We start from the raw sequence: 25,159 nt of genomic DNA on the forward strand, positions 1-25,159 counted from the left end.
GAGAATGCCTGCCCCGAAAAACAATCCTGCCTTGGCTCCAGTGGCCTGATGGAAGGGAGGTCAATAGAGTGGCCTCTGTAAGGCACAGGGGTAGGGAACGCTTTGTGGGCCCTGTCCTTCAGTAGATGTCCTTCGAGATGTCCCTAAGTCCGATATGCCCAAGAAGTTGCCTCGGCCCACCGTGAACTCTAGGGTGTGCCAGATGGCCCTTCCTCAAAGCCCCTTCATGATGGATGTGGGTCTCATGCCTTGTGTCACAGTGTGACCTTGAAGGTCTTCCCCCGCCAATCCGACCTAGTCTGTATGGTAGGTGCTAGGATCCAACTAGGCGGGACAGTCAAGTGGAGGGTAACTTGTTCTATCCCTGTGCCATGAACCAGAAAAGTCTGGGCCTCCTGACTCTACCTATTTGTATTGCGCTGCAGTCCCTGATCAGTGGCTCCTGTCCAAATTCCTTGGAATTGTCCAGGACAGTGTATACATTTGGAATTGCCATTCTGCACCCACAGGTCAGAAGGATAGAAGATTGCCTCCATCAGGCCAGAGCCTGGAGGCCTTGCTTCTAAGGTGGAAAGGTTCTTGGGGTGTCAGAGGCTTTAGAAGGCGAGGGCACACGATGTTTAGAGATTCCCAGCCCTTGGGTTGATATTTCCAATTACCTGAAATGTGCCAGGATGCTTCGGGCTGTGAAACGGCATCCCAGGTCACTGAAAGACAGCACAGGAGACAGGGACATGAGCAGCGTGTTGGGCGCTAAAGCCTTGCATGAGGCTAGAGAGTCACACCAGGTGCTTTGGAATGGAGCCCTCAGGGCTCTCCTAGGTATGTGCACCTGGATAGCTTGGATTCCCCAGGAAGGGAAACAGGGCTTTGGGAAGCAGGGCCTGAGAATTGGGCCTCAAGGAAGCCACAAGGAGACGAGGCACCTGTTTCTCTCCTGCCCTGCAGCTCGGGCCTCAGCGTAATCCTATTGAGCATGATTTTTATGTCATCATCTCTCTTCGTGACATAGGTTTGTCATCATAGACCCAGTTTTCCGGAGAGCACAGCGACACATGCGTTTAGGACACAAACAACATTGCTTACCAGGGCTGCCATTGCTGAAGAGGGACTTGGCCGTGAGAAGGTTAGGCCCAAAGGAAAGCTGGGCCTGGTGAACTCTGCTTCAAGGGAAGCAGCAGAATGAGTTCTCTTCTTCCTAAGGAAACCTTTTTGGGAGGAAGAAAGGGGAGGATGTCAGGGCACTCTTTTGATGGGCCACTGATGACACTGCTCGGTCTGCGGGATGGGACCATGGTCTGAAAGCATGACAAGGTTTAGGAAATCTCGGGCCCTTGGAAAATCAAATGGTGAGTCCTGCCACACAGTAAGGCATAGGTTCCTTTCTTGCATGTCCAAAGTTTAATGTGAGTTTTTCAGCAAAGGCACCTTTCTCCTCGTGCTCTGACTTTTAGACTTAGACTGATGACAATTGTCAAGACACTATACAGGGCTAATTACATCTTTTTTCCTTGTGATTCCTGCCTTGGCCCCACCAAGTCAGAGAACTCTCATCAGTTCTCCATGGTAGAGAACCATATATATATATACAAATGCATAAATAAATAAATAAATAAATAAATAAATAATATATGTATATATGTATCTAATGGCTGATACCCACAGATCAATCACTCCATAAAAAAATCCATTGTACCAGGGGCGTCATTTGCTGGTCCCCAGCCTGTGTCACTAGCCTCCTTTACACCCCTGGGGAAATTCCAAATCACAGTGGTCACAGAAGTGTGTTTTTAGAGCTTTGTAGGATATACATGGAGCTGACATTCGTTGAGAATGCCTACGGTAGAGAGGGTCTGAAAACAATCAGGGCTCTTGGCCTTGCGGCCAGGAAGAGAATGCCTGCCCCGAAAAACAATCCTGCCTTGGCTCCAGTGGCCTGATGGAAGGGAGGTCAATAGAGTGGCCTCTGTAAGGCACAGGGGTAGGGAACGCTTTGTGGGCCCTGTCCTTCAGTAGATGTCCTTCGAGATGTCCCTAAGTCCGATATGCCCAAGAAGTTGCCTCGGCCCACCGTGAGCTCTAGGGTGTGCCAGGTGGCCCTTCCTCAAAGCCCCTTCATGATGGATGTGGGTCTCATGCCTTGTGTCACAGTGTGACCTTGAAGGTCTTCTTCCGCCCATCCGACCTAGTCTGTATGGGAGGTGCTAGGATCCAACTAGGCGGGACAGTCAAGTGGAGGGTAACTTGTTCTATCCCTGTGCCATGAACCAGAAAAGTCTGGGCCTCCTGACACTACCTATGGGTATTGCGCTGCAGACCCTGATCAGTGGCTCCTGTCCAAATTCCTTGGAATTGTCCAGGACAGTGAATACACTTGGAATTGCCATTCTGCTCCCATAGGTCCGAAGGGTAGAAGATTGCCTCCATCAGGCCAGAGCCTGGAGGCCTTGCTTCTAAGGTGGAAAGGTTCTTGGGGTGTCAGAGGCTTTAGAAGGTGAGGGCACACGATGTTTAGAGATTCCCAGCCCTTGGGTTGATATTTCCAATTAACTGAAATGTGCCAGGATGCTTCGGGCTGTGAAACGGCATCCCAGGTCACTGAAAGACAGCACAGGAGATAGGGACATGAGCAGCGTGTTGGGCGCTAAAGCCTTGCATGAGGCTAGAGAGTCACACCAGGTGCTTTGGAATGGAGCCCTCAGGGCTCTCCTAGGTATGTGCACCTGGATAGCTTGGATTCCCCAGGAGGGGAAACAGGGCTTTGGGAAGCAGGGCCTGAGAATTGGGCCTCAAGGAAGCCACAAGTAGATGAGGCACCTGTTTCTCTCCTGCCCTGCAGCTTGGGCCTCAGCGTAATCCTATTGAGCCTGATTTTTATGTCATCATCTCTCTTCGTGACATAGGTTTGTCATCACAGACCCAGGTTTCCGGAGAGCACAGCGACACATGCGTTTAGGACACAAACAACATTGCTTACCAGGGCTGCCATTGCTGAAGAGGGCCTTGGCCGTGAGAAGGTTAGGCCCAAAGGACAGCTGGGCCTGGTGAACTCTGCTTCAAGGGAAGCAGCAGAATGAGTTCTCTTCTTCCTAAGGGAACCTTTTCGGGAGGAAGAAAGGGGAGGATGTCAGGGCCCTCTTGAGATGGGCCACTGATGACACTGCTCGGTCTGCGGGATGGGACCATGGTCTGAACGCATGACAAGGTTTAGGAAATCTTGGGTCCTTGGAAAATCAAATGGTGAGTCCTGCCACACAGTAAGGCATAGTTTCCTGTCTTGCATGTCCAAATTTTAATGTGAGTTTTTCAGTAAAGGCACCTTTCCCCTTGTGCTCTGACTTTTAGACTTAGACTGATGACAATTGTCAAGACACTATACAGGGCTAATTACATCTTTTTTCCTTGTGATTCCTGCCTTGGCCCCACCAAGTCAGAGAACTCTCATCAGTTCTCCATGGTAGAGAACCATATATATATATATATATATATATATATATATATATATATATATATATATACAAATGCATAAATAAATAAATAAATAAATAATATATGTATATATGTATCTAATGGCTGATACCCACAGATCAATCACTCCATAAAAAAATCCATTGTACCAGGGGCGTCATTTGCTGGTCCCCAGCCTGTGTCACTAGCCTCCTTTACACCCCTGGGGAAATTCCAAATCACAGTGGTCACAGAAGTGTGTTTTTAGAGCTTTGTAGGATATACATGGAGCTGACATTCGTTGAGAATGCCTACGGTAGAGAGGGTCTGAAAACAATCAGGGCTCTTGGCCTTTTGGCCAGGAAGAGAATGCCTGCCCCGAAAAACAATCCTGCCTTGGCTCCAGTGGCCTGATGGAAGGGAGGTCAATAGAGTGGCCTCTGTAAGGCACAGGGGTAGGGAACGCTTTGTGGGCCCTGTCCTTCAGTAGATGTCCTTCGAGATGTCCCTAAGTCCGATATGCCCAAGAAGTTGCCTCGGCCCACTGTGAGCTCTAGGGTGTGCCAGATGGCCCTTCCTCAAAGCCCCTTCATGATGGATGTGGGTCTCATGCCTTGTGTCACAGTGTGACCTTGAAGGACTTCCCCCGCCCATCCGACCTAGTCTGTATGGGAGGTGCTAGGATCCAACTAGGCGGGACAGTCAAGTGGAGGGTAACTTGTTCTATCCCTGTGCCATGAACCAGAAAAGTCTGGGCCTCCTGACTCTACCTATTTGTATTGCGCTGCAGTCCCTGATCAGTGGCTCCTGTCCAAATTCCTTGGAATTGTCCAGGACAGTGTATACATTTGGAATTGCCATTCTGCACCCACAGGTCAGAAGGATAGAAGATTGCCTCCATCAGGCCAGAGCCTGGAGGCCTTGCTTCTAAGGTGGAAAGGTTCTTGGGGTGTCAGAGGCTTTAGAAGGCGAGGGCACACGATGTTTAGAGATTACCAGGCCTTGGGTTGATATTTCCAATTACCTGAAATGTGCCAGGATGCTTCGGGCTGTGAAACGGCATCCCAGGTCACTGAAAGACAGCACAGGAGACAGGGACATGAGCAGCGTGTTGGGCGCTAAAGCCTTGCATGAGGCTAGATTGTCACACCAGGTGCTTTGGAATGGAGCCCTCAGGGCTCTCCTAGGTATGTGCACCTGGATAGCTTGGATTCCCCAGGAGGGGAAACAGGGCTTTGGGAAACAGGGCCTGAGAATTGGGACTCAAGGAAGCCACAAGGAGACGAGGCACCTGTTTCTCTCCTGCCCTGCAGCTTGGGCCTCAGCGTAATCCTATTGAGCATGATTTTTATGTCATCATCTCTCTTCGTGACATAGGTTTGTCATCATAGACCCAGGTTTCTGGAGAGCACAGCGACACATGCGTTTAGGACACAAACAACATTGCTTACCAGGGCTGCCATTGCTGAAGAGGGCCTTGGCCGTGAGAAGGTTAGGCCCAAAGGACAGCTGGGCCTGGTGAACTCTGCTTCAAGGGAAGCAGCAGAATGAGTTCTCTTCTTCCTAAGGGAACCTTTTCGGGAGGAAGAAAGGGGAGGATGTCAGGGCACTCTTGAGATGGGCCACTGATGACACTGCTCGGTCTGCGGGATGGGACCATGGTCTGAACGCATGACAAGGTTTAGGAAATCTTGGGCCCTTGGAAAATCAAATGGTGAGTCCTGCCACACAGTAAGGCATAGTTTCCTGTCTTGCATGTCCAAATTTTAATATGAGTTTTTCAGTAAAGGCACCTTTCCCCTCGTGCTCTGACTTTTAGACTTAGACTGATGACAATTGTCAAGACACTATACAGGGCTAATTACATCATTTTCCTTGTGATTCCTGCCTTGGCCCCACCAAGTCAGAGAACTCTCATCAGTTCTCCATGGTAGAGAACCATATATATATATATATATACAAATGCATAAATAAATAAATAAATAAATAATATATGTATATATGTATCTAATGGCTGATACCCACAGATCAATCACTCCATAAAAAAATCCATTGTACCAGGGGCGTCATTTGCAGGTCCCCAGCCTGTGTCACTAGCCTCCTTTACACCCCTGGGGAAATTCCAAATCACAGTGGTCACAGTAGTGTGTTTTTAGAGCTTTGTAGGATATACGTGGAGCTGACATTCGTTGAGAATGCCTACGGTAGAGAGGGTCTGAAAACAATCAGGGCTCTTGGCCTTGCGGCCAGGAAGAGAATGCCTGCCCCGAAAAACAATCCTGCCTTGGCTCCAGTGGCCTGATGGAAGGGAGGTCAATAGAGTGGCCTCTGTAAGGCACATGGGTAGGGAACGCTTTGTGGGCCCTGTCCTTTAGTAGATGTCCTTCGAGATGTCCCTAAGTCCGATATGCCCAAGAAGTTGCCTCGGCCCACCGTGAGCTCTAGGGTGTGCCAGGTGGCCCTTCCTCAAAGCCCCTTCATGATGGATGTGGGTCTCATGCCTTGTGTCACAGTGTGACCTTGAAGGTCTTCCCCCGCCCATCCGACCTAGTCTGTATGGGAGGTGCTAGGATCCAACTAGGCGGGACAGTCAAGTGGAGGGTAACTTGTTCTATCCCTGTGCCATGAACCAGAAAAGTCTGGGCCTCCTGACTCTACCTATGGGTATTGCGCTGCAGTCCCTGATCAGTGGCTCCTGTCCAAATTCCTTGGAATTGTCCAGGACAGTGAATACACTTGGAATTGCCATTCTGCTCCCATAGGTCAGAAGGGTAGAAGATTGCCTCCATCAGGCCAGAGCCTGGAGGCCTTGCTTCTAAGGTGGAAAGGTTCTTGGGGTGTCAGAGGCTTTAGAAGGCGAGGGCACACGATGTTTAGAGATTCCCAGCCCTTGGGTTGATATTTCCAATTACCTGAAATGTGCCAGGATGCTTCGGGCTGTGAAACGGCATCCCAGGTCACTGAAAGACAGCACAGGAGACAGGGACATGAGCAGCGTGTTGGGCGCTAAAGCCTTGCATGAGGCTAGAGAGTCACACCAGGTGCTTTGGAATGGAGCCCTCAGGGCTCTCCTAGGTATGTGCACCTGGATAGCTTGGATTCCCCAGGAGGGGAAACAGGGCTTTGGGAAGCAGGGCCTGAGAATTGGGCCTCAAGGAAGCCACAAGGAGATGAGGCACCTGTTTCTCTCCTGCCCTGCAGCTTGGGCCTCAGCGTAATCCTATTGAGCATGATTTTTATGTCATCATCTCTCTTCGTGACATAGGTTTGTCATCATAGACCCAGGTTTCCGGAGAGCACAGCGACACATGCGTTTAGGACACAAACAACATTGCTTACCAGGGCTGCCATTGATGAAGAGGGACTTGGCCGTGAGAAGGTTAGGCCCAAAGGACAGCTGGGCCTGGTGAACTCTGCTTCAAGGGAAGCAGCAGAATGAGTTCTCTTCTTCCTAAGGGAACCTTTTCGGGAGGAAGAAAGGGGAGGATGTCAGGGCCCTCTTGAGATGGGCCACTGATGACACTGCTCGGTCTGCGGGATGGGACCATGGTCTGAATGCATGACAAGGTTTAGGAAATCTCGGGCCCTTGGAAAATCAAATGGTGAGTCCTGCCACACAGTAAGGCATAGTTTCCTGTCTTGCATGCCCAAATTTTAATGTGAGTTTTTCAGTAAAGGCACCTTTCCCCTCGTGCTCTGACTTTTAGACTTAGACTGATGACAATTGTCAAGACACTATACAGGGCTAATTACATCTTTTTTCCTTGTGATTCCTGCCTTGGCCCCACCAAGTCAGAGAACTCTCATCAGTTCTCCATGGTAGAGAACCATATATATATATATATATATATATACAAATGCATAAATAAATAAATAAATAAATAAATAATATATGTATATATGTATCTAATGGCTGATACCCACAGATCAATCACTCCATAAAAAAATCCATTGTACCAGGGGCATCATTTGCTGGTCCCCAGCCTGTGTCACTAGCCTCCTTTACACCCCTGGGGAAATTCCAAATCACAGTGGTCACAGAAGTGTGTTTTTAGAGCTTTGTAGGATATACATGGAGCTGACATTCGTTGAGAATGCCTACGGTAGAGAGGGTCTGAAAACAATCAGGGCTCTTGGCCTTGCGGCCAGGAAGAGAATGCCTGCCCCGAAAAACAATCCTGCCTTGGCTCCAGTGGCCTGATGGAAGGGAGGTCAATAGAGTGGCCTCTGTAAGGCACAGGGGTAGGGAACGCTTTGTGGGCCCTGTCCTTCAGTAGATGTCCTTCGAGATGTCCCTAAGTCCGATATGCCCAAGAAGTTGCCTCGGCCCACCGTGAGCTCTAGGGTGTGCCAGATGGCCCTTCCTCAAAGCCCCTTCATGATGGATGTGGGTCTCATGCCTTGTGTCACAGTGTGACCTTGAAGGTCTTCCCCCGCCCATCCGACCTAGTCTGTATGGGAGGTGCTAGGATCCAACTAGGCGGGACAGTCAAGTGGAGGGTAACTTGTTCTATCCCTGTGCCATGAACCAGAAAAGTCTGGGCCTCCTGACTCTACCTATTTGTATTGCGCTGCAGTCCCTGATCAGTGGCTCCTGTCCAAATTCCTTGGAATTGTCCAGGACAGTGTATACATTTGGAATTGCCATTCTGCACCCACAGGTCAGAAGGATAGAAGATTGCCTCCATCAGGCCAGAGCCTGGAGGCCTTGCTTCTAAGGTGGAAAGGTTCTTGGGGTGTCAGAGGCTTTAGAAGGCGAGGGCACACGATGTTTAGAGATTCCCAGGCCTTGGGTTGATATTTCCAATTACCTGAAATGTGCCAGGATGCTTCGGGCTGGGAAACGGCATCCCAGGTCACTGAAAGACAGCACAGGACACAGGGACATGAGCAGCGTGTTGGGCGCTAAAGCCTTGCATGAGGCTAGAGAGTCACACCAGGTGCTTTGGAATGGAGCCCTCAGGGCTCTCCTAGGTATGTGCACCTGGATAGCTTGGATTCCCCAGGAGGGGAAACAGGGCTTTGGGAAGCAGGGCCTGAGAATTGGGCCTCAAGGAAGCCACAAGGAGACGAGGCACCTGTTTCTCTCCTGCCCTGCAGCTTGGGCCTCAGCGTAATCCTATTGAGCATGATTTTTATGTCATCATCTCTCTTCGTGACATAGGTTTGTCATCATAGACCCAGGTTTCCGGAGAGCACAGCGACACATGCGTTTAGGACACAAACAACATTGCTTACCAGGGCTGCCATTGCTGAAGAGGGTCTTGGCAGTGAGAAGGTTAGGACCAAAGGACAGCTGGGCCTGGTGAACTCTGCTTCAAGGGAAGCAGCAGAATGAGTTCTCTTCTTCCTAAGGGAACCTTTTCGGGAGGAAGAAAGGGGAGGATGTCAGGGCACTCTTGAGATGGGCCACTGATGACACTGCTCGGTCTGCGGGATGGGACCATGGTCTGAAAGCATGACAAGGTTTAGGAAATCTCGGGTCCTTCTAAAATCAAATGGTGAGTCCTGCCACACAGTAAGGCATAGGTTCCATACTTGCATGTCCAAATTTTAATGTGAGTTTTTCAGTAAAGGCACCTTTCCCCTCGTGCTCTGACTTTTAGACTTAGACTGATGACAATTGTCAAGACACTATACAGGGCTAATTACATCTTTTTTCCTTGTGATTCCTGCCTTGGCCCCACCAAGTCAGAGAACTCTCATCAGTTCTCCATGGTAGAGAACCATATATATATATATATATACACAAATGCATAAATAAATAAATGAATAAATAAATAAATAAATAAAATATGTATATATGTATCTAATGGCTGATACCCACAGATCAATCACTCCATAAAAAAATCCATTGTACCAGGGGCATCATTTGCTGGTCCCCAGCCTGTGTCACTAGCCTCCTTTACACCCCTGGGGAAATTCCAAATCACAGTGGTCACAGAAGTGTGTTTTTAGAGCTTTGTAGGATATACATGGAGCTGACATTCGTTGAGAATGCCTACGGTAGAGAGGGTCTGAAAACAATCAGGGCTCTTGGCCTTGCGGCCAGGAAGAGAACGCCTGCCCAGAGAAACAATCCTGCCTTGGCTCCAGTGGCCTGATGGATGGGAGGTCAATAGAGTGGCCTCTGTAAGGCACAGGGGTAGGGAACGCTTTGTGGGCCCTGTCCTTCAGTAGATGTCCTTCGAGATGTCCCTAAGTCCGATATGCCCAAGAAGTTGCCTGGGCTCACCGTGAGCTCTAGTGTGTGCCAGATGGCCCCTCCTCAAAGCCCCTTCATGATGGATGTGGATCTCATGCCTTGTGTCACAGTGTGATTTTGAAGGTCTTCCCCCGCATATCCTACCTAATCTGTATGGGAGGTGTTAGGATCCAACTAGGCGGGACAGTCAAGTGGTGGGTAACTTGTTCTATCCCTGTGCCATGAACCAGAAAAGTCTGGGCCTCCTGACTCTACCTATGGGTATTGCGCTGCAGTCCCTGATCAGTGGCTCCTGTCCAATTTCCTTGGAATTGTCCAGGATAGTGTATACATTTGGAATTGCCATTCTGCACCCACAGGTCAGAAGGGTAGAAGATTGCCACCATCAGGCCAGAGCCTGGAGGCCTTGCTTCTAAGGTGGAAAGGTTCTTGGGGTGTCAGAGGCTTTAGAAGGCGAGGGCACACGATGTTTAGAGATTCCCAGCCCTTGGGTTGATATTTCCAATTACCTGAAATGTGCCAGGATGCTTCGGGCTGTGAAACGGCATCCCAGGTCACTGAAAGACAGCACAGGAGACAGGGACATGAGCAGCGTGTTGGGTGCTAAAGCCTTGCATGAGGCTAGAGAGTCACACCAGGTGCTTTGGAATGGAGCCCTCAGGGCTCTCCTAGGTATGTGCACCTGGATAGCTTGGATTCCCCAGGAGGAGAAACAGGGCTTTGGGAAGCAGGGCCTGAGAATTGGGCCTCAAGGAAGCCACAAGGAGACGAGGCACCTGTTTCTCTCCTGCCCTGCAGCTTGGGCCTCAGCGTAATCCTATTGAGCATGATTTTTATGTCATCATCTCTCTTCGTGACATAGGTTTGTCATCATAGACCCAGGTTTCCGGAGAGCACAGCGACACATGCGTTTAGGACACAAACAACATTGCTTACCAGGGCTGCCATTGCTGAAGAGGGACTTGGCCGTGAGAAGGTTAGGCCCAAAGGAAAGCTGGGCCTGGTGAACTCTGCTTCAAGGGAAGCAGCAGAATGAGTTCTCTTCTTCCTAAGGGAACCTTTTTGGGAGGAAGAAAGGGGAGGATGTCAGGGCACTCTTTTGATGGGCCACTGATGACACTGCTCGGTCTGCGGGATGGGACCATGGTCTGAAAGCATGACAAGGTTTAGGAAATCTCGGGCCCTTGGAAAATCAAATGGTGAGTCCTGCCACACAGTAAGGCATAGGTTCCTTTCTTGCATGTCCAAATTTTAATGTGGGTTTTTCAGCAAAGGCACCTTTCTCCTCGTGCTCTGACTTTTAGACTTAGACTGATGACAATTGTCAAGACACTATACAGGGCTAATTACATCTTTTTTCCTTGTGATTCCTGCCTTGGCCCCACCAAGTCAGAGAACTCTCATCAGTTCGCCACGGTAGAGAACCATATATATATATACAAATGCATAAATAAATAAATAAATAAATAATATATGTATATATGTATCTAATGGCTGATACCCACAGATCAATCACTCCATAAAAAAATCCATTGTACCAGGGGCATCATTTGCTGGTCCCCAGCCTGTGTCACTAGCCTCCTTTACACCCCTGGGGAAATTCCAAATCACAGTGGTCACAGAAGTGTGTTTTTAGAGCTTTGTAGGATATACATGGAGCTGACATTCGTTGAGAATGCCTACGGTAGAGAGGGTCTGAAAACAATCAGGGCTCTTGGCCTTGCGGCCAGGAAGAGAACGCCTGCCCAGAGAAACAATCCTGCCTTGGCTCCAGTGGCCTGATGGATGGGAGGTCAATAGAGTGGCCTCTGTAAGGCACAGGGGTAGGGAACGCTTTGTGGGCCCTGTCCTTCAGTAGATGTCCTTCGAGATGTCCCTAAGTCCGATATGCCCAAGAAGTTGCCTGGGCTCACCGTGAGCTCTAGTGTGTGCCAGATGGCCCCTCCTCAAAGCCCCTTCATGATGGATGTGGATCTCATGCCTTGTGTCACAGTGTGATTTTGAAGGTCTTCCCCCGCATATCCGACCTAATCTGTATGGGAGGTGTTAGGATCCAACTAGGCGGGACAGTCAAGTGGTGGGTAACTTGTTCTATCCCTGTGCCATGAACCAGAGAAGTCTGGGCCTCCTGACTCTACCTATGGGTATTGCGCTGCAGTCCCTGATCAGTGGCTCCTGTCCAATTTCCTTGGAATTGTCCAGGATAGTGTATACATTTGGAATTGCCATTCTGCACCCACAGGTCAGAAGGGTAGAAGATTGCCACCATCAGGCCAGAGCCTGGAGGCCTTGCTTCTAAGGTGGAAAGGTTCTTGGGGTGTCAGAGGCTTTAGAAGGCGAGGGCACACGATGTTTAGAGATTCCCAGCCCTTGGGTTGATATTTCCAATTACCTGAAATGTGCCAGGATGCTTCGGGCTGTGAAACGGCATCCCAGATCACTGAAAGACAGCACAGGAGACAGGGACATGAGCAGCGTGTTGGGTGCTAAAGCCTTGCATGAGGCTAGAGAGTCACACCAGGTGCTTTGGAATGGAGCCCTCAGGGCTCTCCTAGGTATGTGCACCTGGATAGCTTGGATTCCCCAGGAGGGGAAACAGGGCTTTGGGAAGCAGGGCCTGAGAATTGGGCCTCAAGGAAGCCACAAGGAGACGAGGCACCTGTTTCTCTCCTGCCCTGCAGCTTGGGCCTCAGCGTAATCCTATTGAGCATGATTTTTATGTCATCATCTCTCTTCGTGACATAGGTTTGTCATCATAGACCCAGGTTTCCGGAGAGCACAGCGACACATGCGTTTAGGACACAAACAACATTGCTTACCAGGGCTGCCATTGCTGAAGAGGGACTTGGCCGTGAGAAGGTTAGGCCCAAAGGAAAGCTGGGCCTGGTGAACTCTGCTTCAAGGGAAGCAGCAGAATGAGTTCTCTTCTTCCTAAGGGAACCTTTTTGGGAGGAAGAAAGGGGAGGATGTCAGGGCACTCTTTTGATGGGCCACTGATGACACTGCTCGGTCTGCGGGATGGGACCATGGTCTGAAAGCATGACAAGGTTTAGGAAATCTCGGGCCCTTGGAAAATCAAATGGTGAGTCCTGCCACACAGTAAGGCATAGGTTCCTTTCTTGCATGTCCAAATTTTAATGTGGGTTTTTCAGCAAAGGCACCTTTCTCCTCGTGCTCTGACTTTTAGACTTAGACTGATGACAATTGTCAAGACACTATACAGGGCTAATTACATCTTTTTTCCTTGTGATTCCTGCCTTGGCCCCACCAAGTCAGAGAACTCTCATCAGTTCGCCACGGTAGAGAACCATATATATATATACAAATGCATAAATAAATAAATAAATAAATAATATATGTATATATGTATCTAATGGCTGATACCCACAGATCAATCACTCCATAAAAAAATCCATTGTACCAGGGGCGTCATTTGCTGGTCCCCAGCCTGTGTCACTAGCCTCCTTTACACCCCTGGGGAAATTCCAAATCACAGTGGTCACAGAAGTGTGTTTTTAGAGCTTTGTAGGATATACATGGAGCTGACATTCGTTGAGAATGCCTACGGTAGAGAGGGTCTGAAAACAATCAGGGCTCTTGGCCTTGCGGCCAGGAAGAGAATGCCTGCCCCGAGAAACAATCCTGCCTTGGCTCCAGTGGCCTGATGGATGGGAGGTCAATAGAGTGGCCTCTGTAAGGCACAGGGGTAGGGAACGCTTTGTGGGCCCTGTCCTTCAGTAGATGTCCTTCGAGATGTCCCTAAGTCCGATATGCCCAAGAAGTTGCCTCGGCTCACCGTGAGCTCTAGTGTGTGCCAGATGGCCCCTCCTCAAAGCCCCTTCATGATGGATGTGGATCTCATGCCTTGTGTCACAGTGTGATTTTGAAGGTCTTCCCCCGCATATCCGACCTAATCTGTATGGGAGGTGTTAGGATCCAACTAGGCGGGACAGTCAAGTGGTGGGTAACTTGTTCTATCCCTGTGCCATGAACCAGAAAAGTCTGGGCCTCCTGACTCTACCTATGGGTATTGCGCTGCAGTCCCTGATCAGTGGCTCCTGTCCAATTTCCTTGGAATTGTCCAGGACAGTGTATACATTTGGAATTGCCATTCTGCACCCATAGGTCAGAAGGGTAGAAGATTGCCACCATCAGGCCAGAGCCTGGAGGCCTTGCTTCTAAGGTGGAAAGGTTCTTGGGGTGTCAGAGGCTTTAGAAGGCGAGGGCACACGATGTTTAGAGATTCCCAGCCCTTGGGTTGATATTTCCAATTACCTGAAATGTGCCAGGATGCTTCGGGCTGTGAAACGGCATCCCAGGTCACTGAAAGACAGCACAGGAGACAGGGACATGAGCAGCGTGTTGGGCGCTAAAGCCTTGCATGAGGCTAGAGAGTCACACCAGGTGCTTTGGAATGGAGCCCTCAGGGCTCTCCTAGGTATGTGCACCTGGATAGCTTGGATTCCCCAGGAGGGGAAACAGGGCTTTGGGAAGCAGGGCCTGAGAATTGGGCCTCAAGGAAGCCACAAGGAGACGAGGCACCTGTTTCTCTCCTGCCCTGCAGCTTGGGCCTCAGCGTAATCCTATTGAGCATGATTTTTATGTCATCATCTCTCTTCGTGACATAGGTTTGTCATCATAGACCCAGGTTTCTGGAGAGCACAGCGACACATGCGTTTAGGACACAAACAACATTGCTTACCAGGGCTGCCATTGCTGAAGAGGGTCTTGGCAGTGAGAAGGTTAGGCCCAAAGGACAGCTGGGCCTGGTGAACTCTGCTTCAAGGGAAGCAGCAGAATGAGTTCTCTTCTTCCTAAGGGAACCTTTTCGGGAGGAAGAAAGGGGAGGTTGTCAGGGCACTCTTGAGATGGGCCACTGATGACACTGCTCGGTCTGCGGGATGGGAACATGGTCTGAAAGCATGACAAGGTTTAGGAAATCTCGGGCCCTTGGAAAATCAAATGGTGAGTCCTGCCACACAGTAAGGCATAGGTTCCATACTTGCATGTCCAAATTTTAATGTGGGTTTTTCAGCAAAGGCACCTTTCCCCTCGTGCTCTGACTTTTAGACTTAGACTGATGACAATTGTCAAGACACTATACAGGGCTAATTACATCTTTTTTCCTTGTGATTCCTGCCTTGGCCCCACCAAGTCAGAGAACTCTCATCAGTTCGCCACGGTAGAGAACCATATATATATATACAAATGCATAAATAAATAAATAAATAAATAAAATATGTATATATGTATCTAATGGCTGATACCCACAGATCAATCACTCCATAAAAAAATCCATTGTACCAGGGGCATCATTTGCTGGTCCCCAGCCTGTGTCACTAGCCTCCTTTACACCCCTGGGGAAATTCCAAATCACAGTGGTCACAGAAGTGTGTTTTTAGAGCTTTGTAGGATATACATGGAGCTGACATTCGTTGAGAATGCCTACGGTAGAGAGGGTCTGAAAACAATCAGGGCTCTTGGCCTTGCGGCCAGGAAGAGAACGCCTGCCCAGAGAAACAATCCTGCCTTGGCTCCAGTGGCCTGATGGATGGGAGGTCAATAGAGTGGCCTCTGTAAGGCACAGGGGTAGGGAACGCTTTGTGGGCCCTGTCCTTCAGTAGATGTCCTTCGAGATGTCCCTAAGTCCGATATGCCCAAGAAGTTGCCTGGGCTCACCGTGAGCTCTAGTGTGTGCCAGATGGCCCCTCCTCAAAGCCCCTTCATGATGGATGTGGATCTCATGCCTTGTGTCACAGTGTGATTTTGAAGGTCTTCCCCCGCATATCCTACCTAATCTGTATGGGAGGTGTTAGGATCCAACTAGGCGGGACAGTCAAGTGGTGGGTAACTTGTTCTATCCCTGTGCCATGAACCAGAAAAGTCTGGGCCTCCTGACTCTACCTATGGGTATTGCGCTGCAGTCCCTGATCAGTGGCTCCTGTCCAATTTCCTTGGAATTGTCCAGGATAGTGTATACATTTGGAATTGCCATTCTGCACCCACAGGTGAGAAGGGTAGAAGATTGCCACCATCAGGCCAGAGCCTGGAGGCCTTGCTTCTAAGGTGGAAAGGTTCTTGGGGTGTCAGAGGCTTTAGAAGGCGAGGGCACACGATGTTTAGAGATTCCCAGCCCTTGGGTTGATATTTCCAATTACCTGAAATGTGCCAGGATGCTTCGGGCTGTGAAACGGCATCCCAGGTCACTGAAAGACAGCACAGGAGACAGGGACATGAGCAGCGTGTTGGGTGCTAAAGCCTTGCATGAGGCTAGAGAGTCACACCAGGTGCTTTGGAATGGAGCCCTCAGGGCTCTCCTAGGTATGTGCACCTGGATAGCTTGGATTCCCCAGGAGGGGAAACAGGGCTTTGGGAAGCAGGGCCTGAGAATTGGGCCTCAAGGAAGCCACAAGGAGACGAGGCACCTGTTTCTCTCCTGCCCTGCAGCTTGGGCCTCAGCGTAATCCTATTGAGCATGATTTTTATGTCATCATCTCTCTTCGTGACATAGGTTTGTCATCATAGACCCAGGTTTCCGGAGAGCACAGCGACACATGCGTTTAGGACACAAACAACATTGCTTACCAGGGCTGCCATTGCTGAAGAGGGTCTTGGCAGTGAGAAGGTTAGGACCAAAGGACAGCTGGGCCTGGTGAACTCTGCTTCAAGGGAAGCAGCAGAATGAGTTCTCTTCTTCCTAAGGGAACCTTTTCGGGAGGAAGAAAGGGGAGGATGTCAGGGCACTCTTGAGATGGGCCACTGATGACACTGCTCGGTCTGCGGGATGGGACCATGGTCTGAAAGCATGACAAGGTTTAGGAAATCTCGGGTCCTTCTAAAATCAAATGGTGAGTCCTGCCACACAGTAAGGCATAGGTTCCATACTTGCATGTCCAAATTTTAATGTGAGTTTTTCAGTAAAGGCACCTTTCCCCTCGTGCTCTGACTTTTAGACTTAGACTGATGACAATTGTCAAGACACTATACAGGGCTAATTACATCTTTTTTCCTTGTGATTCCTGCCTTGGCCCCACCAAGTCAGAGAACTCTCATCAGTTCTCCATGGTAGAGAACCATATATATATATATATATACACAAATGCATAAATAAATAAATGAATAAATAAATAAATAAATAAAATATGTATATATGTATCTAATGGCTGATACCCACAGATCAATCACTCCATAAAAAAATCCATTGTACCAGGGGCATCATTTGCTGGTCCCCAGCCTGTGTCACTAGCCTCCTTTACACCCCTGGGGAAATTCCAAATCACAGTGGTCACAGAAGTGTGTTTTTAGAGCTTTGTAGGATATACATGGAGCTGACATTCGTTGAGAATGCCTACGGTAGAGAGGGTCTGAAAACAATCAGGGCTCTTGGCCTTGCGGCCAGGAAGAGAACGCCTGCCCAGAGAAACAATCCTGCCTTGGCTCCAGTGGCCTGATGGATGGGAGGTCAATAGAGTGGCCTCTGTAAGGCACAGGGGTAGGGAACGCTTTGTGGGCCCTGTCCTTCAGTAGATGTCCTTCGAGATGTCCCTAAGTCCGATATGCCCAAGAAGTTGCCTGGGCTCACCGTGAGCTCTAGTGTGTGCCAGATGGCCCCTCCTCAAAGCCCCTTCATGATGGATGTGGATCTCATGCCTTGTGTCACAGTGTGATTTTGAAGGTCTTCCCCCGCATATCCTACCTAATCTGTATGGGAGGTGTTAGGATCCAACTAGGCGGGACAGTCAAGTGGTGGGTAACTTGTTCTATCCCTGTGCCATGAACCAGAAAAGTCTGGGCCTCCTGACTCTACCTATGGGTATTGCGCTGCAGTCCCTGATCAGTGGCTCCTGTCCAATTTCCTTGGAATTGTCCAGGATAGTGTATACATTTGGAATTGCCATTCTGCACCCACAGGTCAGAAGGGTAGAAGATTGCCACCATCAGGCCAGAGCCTGGAGGCCTTGCTTCTAAGGTGGAAAGGTTCTTGGGGTGTCAGAGGCTTTAGAAGGCGAGGGCACACGATGTTTAGAGATTCCCAGCCCTTGGGTTGATATTTCCAATTACCTGAAATGTGCCAGGATGCTTCGGGCTGTGAAACGGCATCCCAGGTCACTGAAAGACAGCACAGGAGACAGGGACATGAGCAGCGTGTTGGGTGCTAAAGCCTTGCATGAGGCTAGAGAGTCACACCAGGTGCTTTGGAATGGAGCCCTCAGGGCTCTCCTAGGTATGTGCACCTGGATAGCTTGGATTCCCCAGGAGGGGAAACAGGGCTTTGGGAAGCAGGGCCTGAGAATTGGGCCTCAAGGAAGCCACAAGGAGACGAGGCACCTGTTTCTCTCCTGCCCTGCAGCTTGGGCCTCAGCGTAATCCTATTGAGCATGATTTTTATGTCATCATCTCTCTTCGTGACATAGGTTTGTCATCATAGACCCAGGTTTCCGGAGAGCACAGCGACACATGCGTTTAGGACACAAACAACATTGCTTACCAGGGCTGCCATTGCTGAAGAGGGACTTGGCCGTGAGAAGGTTAGGCCCAAAGGAAAGCTGGGCCTGGTGAACTCTGCTTCAAGGGAAGCAGCAGAATGAGTTCTCTTCTTCCTAAGGGAACCTTTTTGGGAGGAAGAAAGGGGAGGATGTCAGGGCACTCTTTTGATGGGCCACTGATGACACTGCTCGGTCTGCGGGATGGGACCATGGTCTGAAAGCATGACAAGGTTTAGGAAATCTCGGGCCCTTGGAAAATCAAATGGTGAGTCCTGCCACACAGTAAGGCATAGGTTCCTTTCTTGCATGTCCAAATTTTAATGTGGGTTTTTCAGCAAAGGCACCTTTCTCCTCGTGCTCTGACTTTTAGACTTAGACTGATGACAATTGTCAAGACACTATACAGGGCTAATTACATCTTTTTTCCTTGTGATTCCTGCCTTGGCCCCACCAAGTCAGAGAACTCTCATCAGTTCGCCACGGTAGAGAACCATATATATATATACAAATGCATAAATAAATAAATAAATAAATAATATATGTATATATGTATCTAATGGCTGATACCCACAGATCAATCACTCCATAAAAAAATCCATTGTACCAGGGGCATCATTTGCTGGTCCCCAGCCTGTGTCACTAGCCTCCTTTACACCCCTGGGGAAATTCCAAATCACAGTGGTCACAGAAGTGTGTTTTTAGAGCTTTGTAGGATATACATGGAGCTGACATTCGTTGAGAATGCCTACGGTAGAGAGGGTCTGAAAACAATCAGGGCTCTTGGCCTTGCGGCCAGGAAGAGAACGCCTGCCCAGAGAAACAATCCTGCCTTGGCTCCAGTGGCCTGATGGATGGGAGGTCAATAGAGTGGCCTCTGTAAGGCACAGGGGTAGGGAACGCTTTGTGGGCCCTGTCCTTCAGTAGATGTCCTTCGAGATGTCCCTAAGTCCGATATGCCCAAGAAGTTGCCTGGGCTCACCGTGAGCTCTAGTGTGTGCCAGATGGCCCCTCCTCAAAGCCCCTTCATGATGGATGTGGATCTCATGCCTTGTGTCACAGTGTGATTTTGAAGGTCTTCCCCCGCATATCCGACCTAATCTGTATGGGAGGTGTTAGGATCCAACTAGGCGGGACAGTCAAGTGGTGGGTAATTTGTTCTATCCCTGTGCCATGAACCAGAGAAGTCTGGGCCTCCTGACTCTACCTATGGGTATTGCGCTGCAGTCCCTGATCAGTGGCTCCTGTCCAATTTCCTTGGAATTGTCCAGGATAGTGTATACATTTGGAATTGCCATTCTGCACCCACAGGTCAGAAGGGTAGAAGATTGCCACCATCAGGCCAGAGCCTGGAGGCCTTGCTTCTAAGGTGGAAAGGTTCTTGGGGTGTCAGAGGCTTTAGAAGGCGAGGGCACACGATGTTTAGAGATTCCCAGCCCTTGGGTTGATATTTCCAATTACCTGAAATGTGCCAGGATGCTTCGGGCTGTGAAACGGCATCCCAGATCACTGAAAGACAGCACAGGAGACAGGGACATGAGCAGCGTGTTGGGTGCTAAAGCCTTGCATGAGGCTAGAGAGTCACACCAGGTGCTTTGGAATGGAGCCCTCAGGGCTCTCCTAGGTATGTGCACCTGGATAGCTTGGATTCCCCAGGAGGGGAAACAGGGCTTTGGGAAGCAGGGCCTGAGAATTGGGCCTCAAGGAAGCCACAAGGAGACGAGGCACCTGTTTCTCTCCTGCCCTGCAGCTTGGGCCTCAGCGTAATCCTATTGAGCATGATTTTTATGTCATCATCTCTCTTCGTGACATAGGTTTGTCATCATAGACCCAGGTTTCCGGAGAGCACAGCGACACATGCGTTTAGGACACAAACAACATTGCTTACCAGGGCTGCCATTGCTGAAGAGGGACTTGGCCGTGAGAAGGTTAGGCCCAAAGGAAAGCTGGGCCTGGTGAACTCTGCTTCAAGGGAAGCAGCAGAATGAGTTCTCTTCTTCCTAAGGGAACCTTTTTGGGAGGAAGAAAGGGGAGGATGTCAGGGCACTCTTTTGATGGGCCACTGATGACACTGCTCGGTCTGCGGGATGGGACCATGGTCTGAAAGCATGACAAGGTTTAGGAAATCTCGGGCCCTTGGAAAATCAAATGGTGAGTCCTGCCACACAGTAAGGCATAGGTTCCTTTCTTGCATGTCCAAATTTTAATGTGGGTTTTTCAGCAAAGGCACCTTTCTCCTCGTGCTCTGACTTTTAGACTTAGACTGATGACAATTGTCAAGACACTATACAGGGCTAATTACATCTTTTTTCCTTGTGATTCCTGCCTTGGCCCCACCAAGTCAGAGAACTCTCATCAGTTCGCCACGGTAGAGAACCATATATATATATACAAATGCATAAATAAATAAATAAATAAATAATATATGTATATATGTATCTAATGGCTGATACCCACAGATCAATCACTCCATAAAAAAATCCATTGTACCAGGGGCGTCATTTGCTGGTCCCCAGCCTGTGTCACTAGCCTCCTTTACACCCCTGGGGAAATTCCAAATCACAGTGGTCACAGAAGTGTGTTTTTAGAGCTTTGTAGGATATACATGGAGCTGACATTCGTTGAGAATGCCTACGGTAGAGAGGGTCTGAAAACAATCAGGGCTCTTGGCCTTGAGGCCAGGAAGAGAATGCCTGCCCCGAGAAACAATCCTGCCTTGGCTCCAGTGGCCTGATGGATGGGAGGTCAATAGAGTGGCCTCTGTAAGGCACAGGGGTAGGGAACGCTTTGTGGGCCCTGTCCTTCAGTAGATGTCCTTCGAGATGTCCCTAAGTCCGATATGCCCAAGAAGTTGCCTCGGCTCACCGTGAGCTCTAGTGTGTGCCAGATGGCCCCTCCTCAAAGCCCCTTCATGATGGATGTGGATCTCATGCCTTGTGTCACAGTGTGATTTTGAAGGTCTTCCCCCGCATATCCGACCTAATCTGTATGGGAGGTGTTAGGATCCAACTAGGCGGGACAGTCAAGTGGTGGGTAACTTGTTCTATCCCTGTGCCATGAACCAGAAAAGTCTGGGCCTCCTGACTCTACCTATGGGTATTGCGCTGCAGTCCCTGATCAGTGGCTCCTGTCCAATTTCCTTGGAATTGTCCAGGACAGTGTATACATTTGGAATTGCCATTCTGCACCCATAGGTCAGAAGGGTAGAAGATTGCCACCATCAGGCCAGAGCCTGGAGGCCTTGCTTCTAAGGTGGAAAGGTTCTTGGGGTGTCAGAGGCTTTAGAAGGCGAGGGCACACGATGTTTAGAGATTCCCAGCCCTTGGGTTGATATTTCCAATTACCTGAAATGTGCCAGGATGCTTCGGGCTGTGAAACGGCATCCCAGGTCACTGAAAGACAGCACAGGAGACAGGGACATGAGCAGCGTGTTGGGCGCTAAAGCCTTGCATGAGGCTAGAGAGTCACACCAGGTGCTTTGGAATGGAGCCCTCAGGGCTCTCCTAGGTATGTGCACCTGGATAGCTTGGATTCCCCAGGAGGGGAAACAGGGCTTTGGGAAGCAGGGCCTGAGAATTGGGCCTCAAGGAAGCCACAAGGAGACGAGGCACCTGTTTCTCTCCTGCCCTGCAGCTTGGGCCTCAGCGTAATCCTATTGAGCATGATTTTTATGTCATCATCTCTCTTCGTGACATAGGTTTGTCATCATAGACCCAGGTTTCTGGAGAGCACAGCGACACATGCGTTTAGGACACAAACAACATTGCTTACCAGGGCTGCCATTGCTGAAGAGGGTCTTGGCAGTGAGAAGGTTAGGCCCAAAGGACAGCTGGGCCTGGTGAACTCTGCTTCAAGGGAAGCAGCAGAATGAGTTCTCTTCTTCCTAAGGGAACCTTTTCGGGAGGAAGAAAGGGGAGGTTGTCAGGGCACTCTTGAGATGGGCCACTGATGACACTGCTCGGTCTGCGGGATGGGAACATGGTCTGAAAGCATGACAAGGTTTAGGAAATCTCGGGCCCTTGGAAAATCAAATGGTGAGTCCTGCCACACAGTAAGGCATAGGTTCCATACTTGCATGTCCAAATTTTAATGTGGGTTTTTCAGCAAAGGCACCTTTCCCCTCGTGCTCTGACTTTTAGACTTAGACTGATGACAATTGTCAAGACACTATACAGGGCTAATTACATCTTTTTTCCTTGTGATTCCTGCCTTGGCCCCACCAAGTCAGAGAACTCTCATCAGTTCGCCACGGTAGAGAACCATATATATATATACAAATGCATAAATAAATAAATAAATAAATAAAATATGTATATATGTATCTAATGGCTGATACCCACAGATCAATCACTCCATAAAAAAATCCATTGTACCAGGGGCATCATTTGCTGGTCCCCAGCCTGTGTCACTAGCCTCCTTTACACCCCTGGGGAAATTCCAAATCACAGTGGTCACAGAAGTGTGTTTTTAGAGCTTTGTAGGATATACATGGAGCTGACATTCGTTGAGAATGCCTACGGTAGAGAGGGTCTGAAAACAATCAGGGCTCTTGGCCTTGCGGCCAGGAAGAGAACGCCTGCCCAGAGAAACAATCCTGCCTTGGCTCCAGTGGCCTGATGGATGGGAGGTCAATAGAGTGGCCTCTGTAAGGCACAGGGGTAGGGAACGCTTTGTGGGCCCTGTCCTTCAGTAGATGTCCTTCGAGATGTCCCTAAGTCCGATATGCCCAAGAAGTTGCCTGGGCTCACCGTGAGCTCTAGTTTGTGCCAGATGGCCCCTCCTCAAAGCCCCTTCATGATGGATGTGGATCTCATGCCTTGTGTCACAGTGTGATTTTGAAGGTCTTCCCCCGCATATCCTACCTAATCTGTATGGGAGGTGTTAGGATCCAACTAGGCGGGACAGTCAAGTGGTGGGTAACTTGTTCTATCCCTGTGCCATGAACCAGAAAAGTCTGGGCCTCCTGACTCTACCTATGGGTATTGCGCTGCAGTCCCTGATCAGTGGCTCCTGTCCAATTTCCTTGGAATTGTCCAGGATAGTGTATACATTTGGAATTGCCATTCTGCACCCACAGGTGAGAAGGGTAGAAGATTGCCACCATCAGGCCAGAGCCTGGAGGCCTTGCTTCTAAGGTGGAAAGGTTCTTGGGGTGTCAGAGGCTTTAGAAGGCGAGGGCACACGATGTTTAGAGATTCCCAGCCCTTGGGTTGATATTTCCAATTACCTGAAATGTGCCAGGATGCTTCGGGCTGTGAAACGGCATCCCAGGTCACTGAAAGACAGCACAGGAGACAGGGACATGAGCAGCGTGTTGGGTGCTAAAGCCTTGCATGAGGCTAGAGAGTCACACCAGGTGCTTTGGAATGGAGCCCTCAGGGCTCTCCTAGGTATGTGCACCTGGATAGCTTGGATTCCCCAGGAGGGGAAACAGGGCTTTGGGAAGCAGGGCCTGAGAATTGGGCCTCAAGGAAGCCACAAGGAGACGAGGCACCTGTTTCTCTCCTGCCCTGCAGCTTGGGCCTCAGCGTAATCCTATTGAGCATGATTTTTATGTCATCATCTCTCTTCGTGACATAGGTTTGTCATCATAGACCCAGGTTTCCGGAGAGCACAGCGACACATGCGTTTAGGACACAAACAACATTGCTTACCAGGGCTGCCATTGCTGAAGAGGGACTTGGCCGTGAGAAGGTTAGGCCCAAAGGAAAGCTGGGCCTGGTGAACTCTGCTTCAAGGGAAGCAGCAGAATGAGTTCTCTTCTTCCTAAGGGAACCTTTTTGGGAGGAAGAAAGGGGAGGATGTCAGGGAACTCTTTTGATGGGCCACTGATGACACTGCTCGGTCTGCGGGATGGGACCATGGTCTGAAAGCATGACAAGGTTTAGGAAATCTCGGGCCCTTGGAAAATCAAATGGTGAGTCCTGCCACACAGTAAGGCATAGGTTCCTTTCTTGCATGTCCAAATTTTAATGTGGGTTTTTCAGCAAAGGCACCTTTCTCCTCGTGCTCTGACTTTTAGACTTAGACTGATGACAATTGTCAAGACACTATACAGGGCTAATTACATCTTTTTTCCTTGTGATTCCTGCCTTGGCCCCACCAAGTCAGAGAACTCTCATCAGTTCGCCACGGTAGAGAACCATATATATATATACAAATGCATAAATAAATAAATAAATAAATAAATAAATAAATAAATAATATATGTATATATGTATCTAATGGCTGATACCCACAGATCAATCACTCCATAAAAAAATCCATTGTACCAGGGGCGTCATTTGCTGGTCCCCAGCCTGTGTCACTAGCCTCCTTTACACCCCTGGGGAAATTCCAAATCACAGTGGTCACAGAAGTGTGTTTTTAGAGCTTTGTAGGATATACATGGAGCTGACATTCGTTGAGAATGCCTATGGTAGAGAGGGTCTGAAAACAATCAGGGCTCTTGGCCTTGAGGCCAGGAAGAGAATGCCTGCCCCGAGAAACAATCCTGCCTTGGCTCCAGTGGCCTGATGGATGGGAGGTCAATAGAGTGGCCTCTGTAAGGCACAGGGGTAGGGAACGCTTTGTGGGCCCTGTCCTTCAGTAGATGTCCTTCGAGATGTCCCTAAGTCCGATATGCCCAAGAAGTTGCCTCGGCTCACCGTGAGCTCTAGTGTGTGCCAGATGGCCCCTCCTCAAAGCCCCTTCATGATGGATGTGGATCTCATGCCTTGTGTCACAGTGTGATTTTGAAGGTCTTCCCCCGCATATCCGACCTAATCTGTATGTGAGGTGTTAGGATCCAACTAGGCGGGACAGTCAAGTGGTGGGTAACTTGTTCTATCCCTGTGCCATGAACCAGAAAAGTCTGGGCCTCCTGACTCTACCTATGGGTATTGCGCTGCAGTCCCTGATCAGTGGCTCCTGTCCAATTTCCTTGGAATTGTCCAGGACAGTGTATACATTTGGAATTGCCATTCTGCACCCATAGGTCAGAAGGGTAGAAGATTGCCACCATCAGGCCAGAGCCTGGAGGCCT

General features: G+C 49.4%; 13 non-coding genes across 13 annotated transcripts; all 13 read right to left on the bottom strand.

Annotated features, from left to right (window-relative positions):
• Window positions 1-951: 951 nt before the first annotated feature.
• Window positions 952-1,030, bottom strand: LOC131902911 (small nucleolar RNA SNORD115). The gene has a single exon (XR_009377181.1). It is a non-coding gene; the product is annotated as a small nucleolar RNA SNORD115 (small nucleolar RNA).
• A 1,812-nt stretch (window positions 1,031-2,842) lies between these two features.
• LOC131903029 (small nucleolar RNA SNORD115) lies at window positions 2,843-2,921 on the bottom strand. The gene has a single exon (XR_009377291.1). It is a non-coding gene; the product is annotated as a small nucleolar RNA SNORD115 (small nucleolar RNA).
• Window positions 2,922-4,763: 1,842 nt separating this feature from the next.
• On the bottom strand, window positions 4,764-4,842 carry LOC131902912 (small nucleolar RNA SNORD115). Its single transcript, XR_009377182.1, has one exon. It is a non-coding gene; the product is annotated as a small nucleolar RNA SNORD115 (small nucleolar RNA).
• A 1,809-nt stretch (window positions 4,843-6,651) lies between these two features.
• Window positions 6,652-6,730, bottom strand: LOC131902913 (small nucleolar RNA SNORD115). Its single transcript, XR_009377183.1, has one exon. It is a non-coding gene; the product is annotated as a small nucleolar RNA SNORD115 (small nucleolar RNA).
• Window positions 6,731-8,550: 1,820 nt separating this feature from the next.
• LOC131902914 (small nucleolar RNA SNORD115) lies at window positions 8,551-8,629 on the bottom strand. The gene has a single exon (XR_009377184.1). It is a non-coding gene; the product is annotated as a small nucleolar RNA SNORD115 (small nucleolar RNA).
• Window positions 8,630-10,453: 1,824 nt separating this feature from the next.
• On the bottom strand, window positions 10,454-10,532 carry LOC131902916 (small nucleolar RNA SNORD115). The gene has a single exon (XR_009377185.1). It is a non-coding gene; the product is annotated as a small nucleolar RNA SNORD115 (small nucleolar RNA).
• Window positions 10,533-12,336: 1,804 nt separating this feature from the next.
• On the bottom strand, window positions 12,337-12,415 carry LOC131902917 (small nucleolar RNA SNORD115). The gene has a single exon (XR_009377186.1). It is a non-coding gene; the product is annotated as a small nucleolar RNA SNORD115 (small nucleolar RNA).
• Window positions 12,416-14,219: 1,804 nt separating this feature from the next.
• On the bottom strand, window positions 14,220-14,298 carry LOC131902918 (small nucleolar RNA SNORD115). Its single transcript, XR_009377187.1, has one exon. It is a non-coding gene; the product is annotated as a small nucleolar RNA SNORD115 (small nucleolar RNA).
• Window positions 14,299-16,102: 1,804 nt separating this feature from the next.
• LOC131902919 (small nucleolar RNA SNORD115) lies at window positions 16,103-16,181 on the bottom strand. Its single transcript, XR_009377188.1, has one exon. It is a non-coding gene; the product is annotated as a small nucleolar RNA SNORD115 (small nucleolar RNA).
• Window positions 16,182-18,005: 1,824 nt separating this feature from the next.
• LOC131902920 (small nucleolar RNA SNORD115) lies at window positions 18,006-18,084 on the bottom strand. Its single transcript, XR_009377189.1, has one exon. It is a non-coding gene; the product is annotated as a small nucleolar RNA SNORD115 (small nucleolar RNA).
• Window positions 18,085-19,888: 1,804 nt separating this feature from the next.
• LOC131902921 (small nucleolar RNA SNORD115) lies at window positions 19,889-19,967 on the bottom strand. The gene has a single exon (XR_009377190.1). It is a non-coding gene; the product is annotated as a small nucleolar RNA SNORD115 (small nucleolar RNA).
• A 1,804-nt stretch (window positions 19,968-21,771) lies between these two features.
• On the bottom strand, window positions 21,772-21,850 carry LOC131902922 (small nucleolar RNA SNORD115). Its single transcript, XR_009377191.1, has one exon. It is a non-coding gene; the product is annotated as a small nucleolar RNA SNORD115 (small nucleolar RNA).
• Window positions 21,851-23,654: 1,804 nt separating this feature from the next.
• On the bottom strand, window positions 23,655-23,733 carry LOC131902923 (small nucleolar RNA SNORD115). The gene has a single exon (XR_009377192.1). It is a non-coding gene; the product is annotated as a small nucleolar RNA SNORD115 (small nucleolar RNA).
• Between the last annotated feature and the right edge of the window lie 1,426 nt (window positions 23,734-25,159).

Source organism: Peromyscus eremicus, chromosome 1, assembly GCF_949786415.1.
Source record: "Peromyscus eremicus chromosome 1, PerEre_H2_v1, whole genome shotgun sequence".
Taxonomy (NCBI): Eukaryota; Metazoa; Chordata; class Mammalia; order Rodentia; family Cricetidae; genus Peromyscus; species Peromyscus eremicus.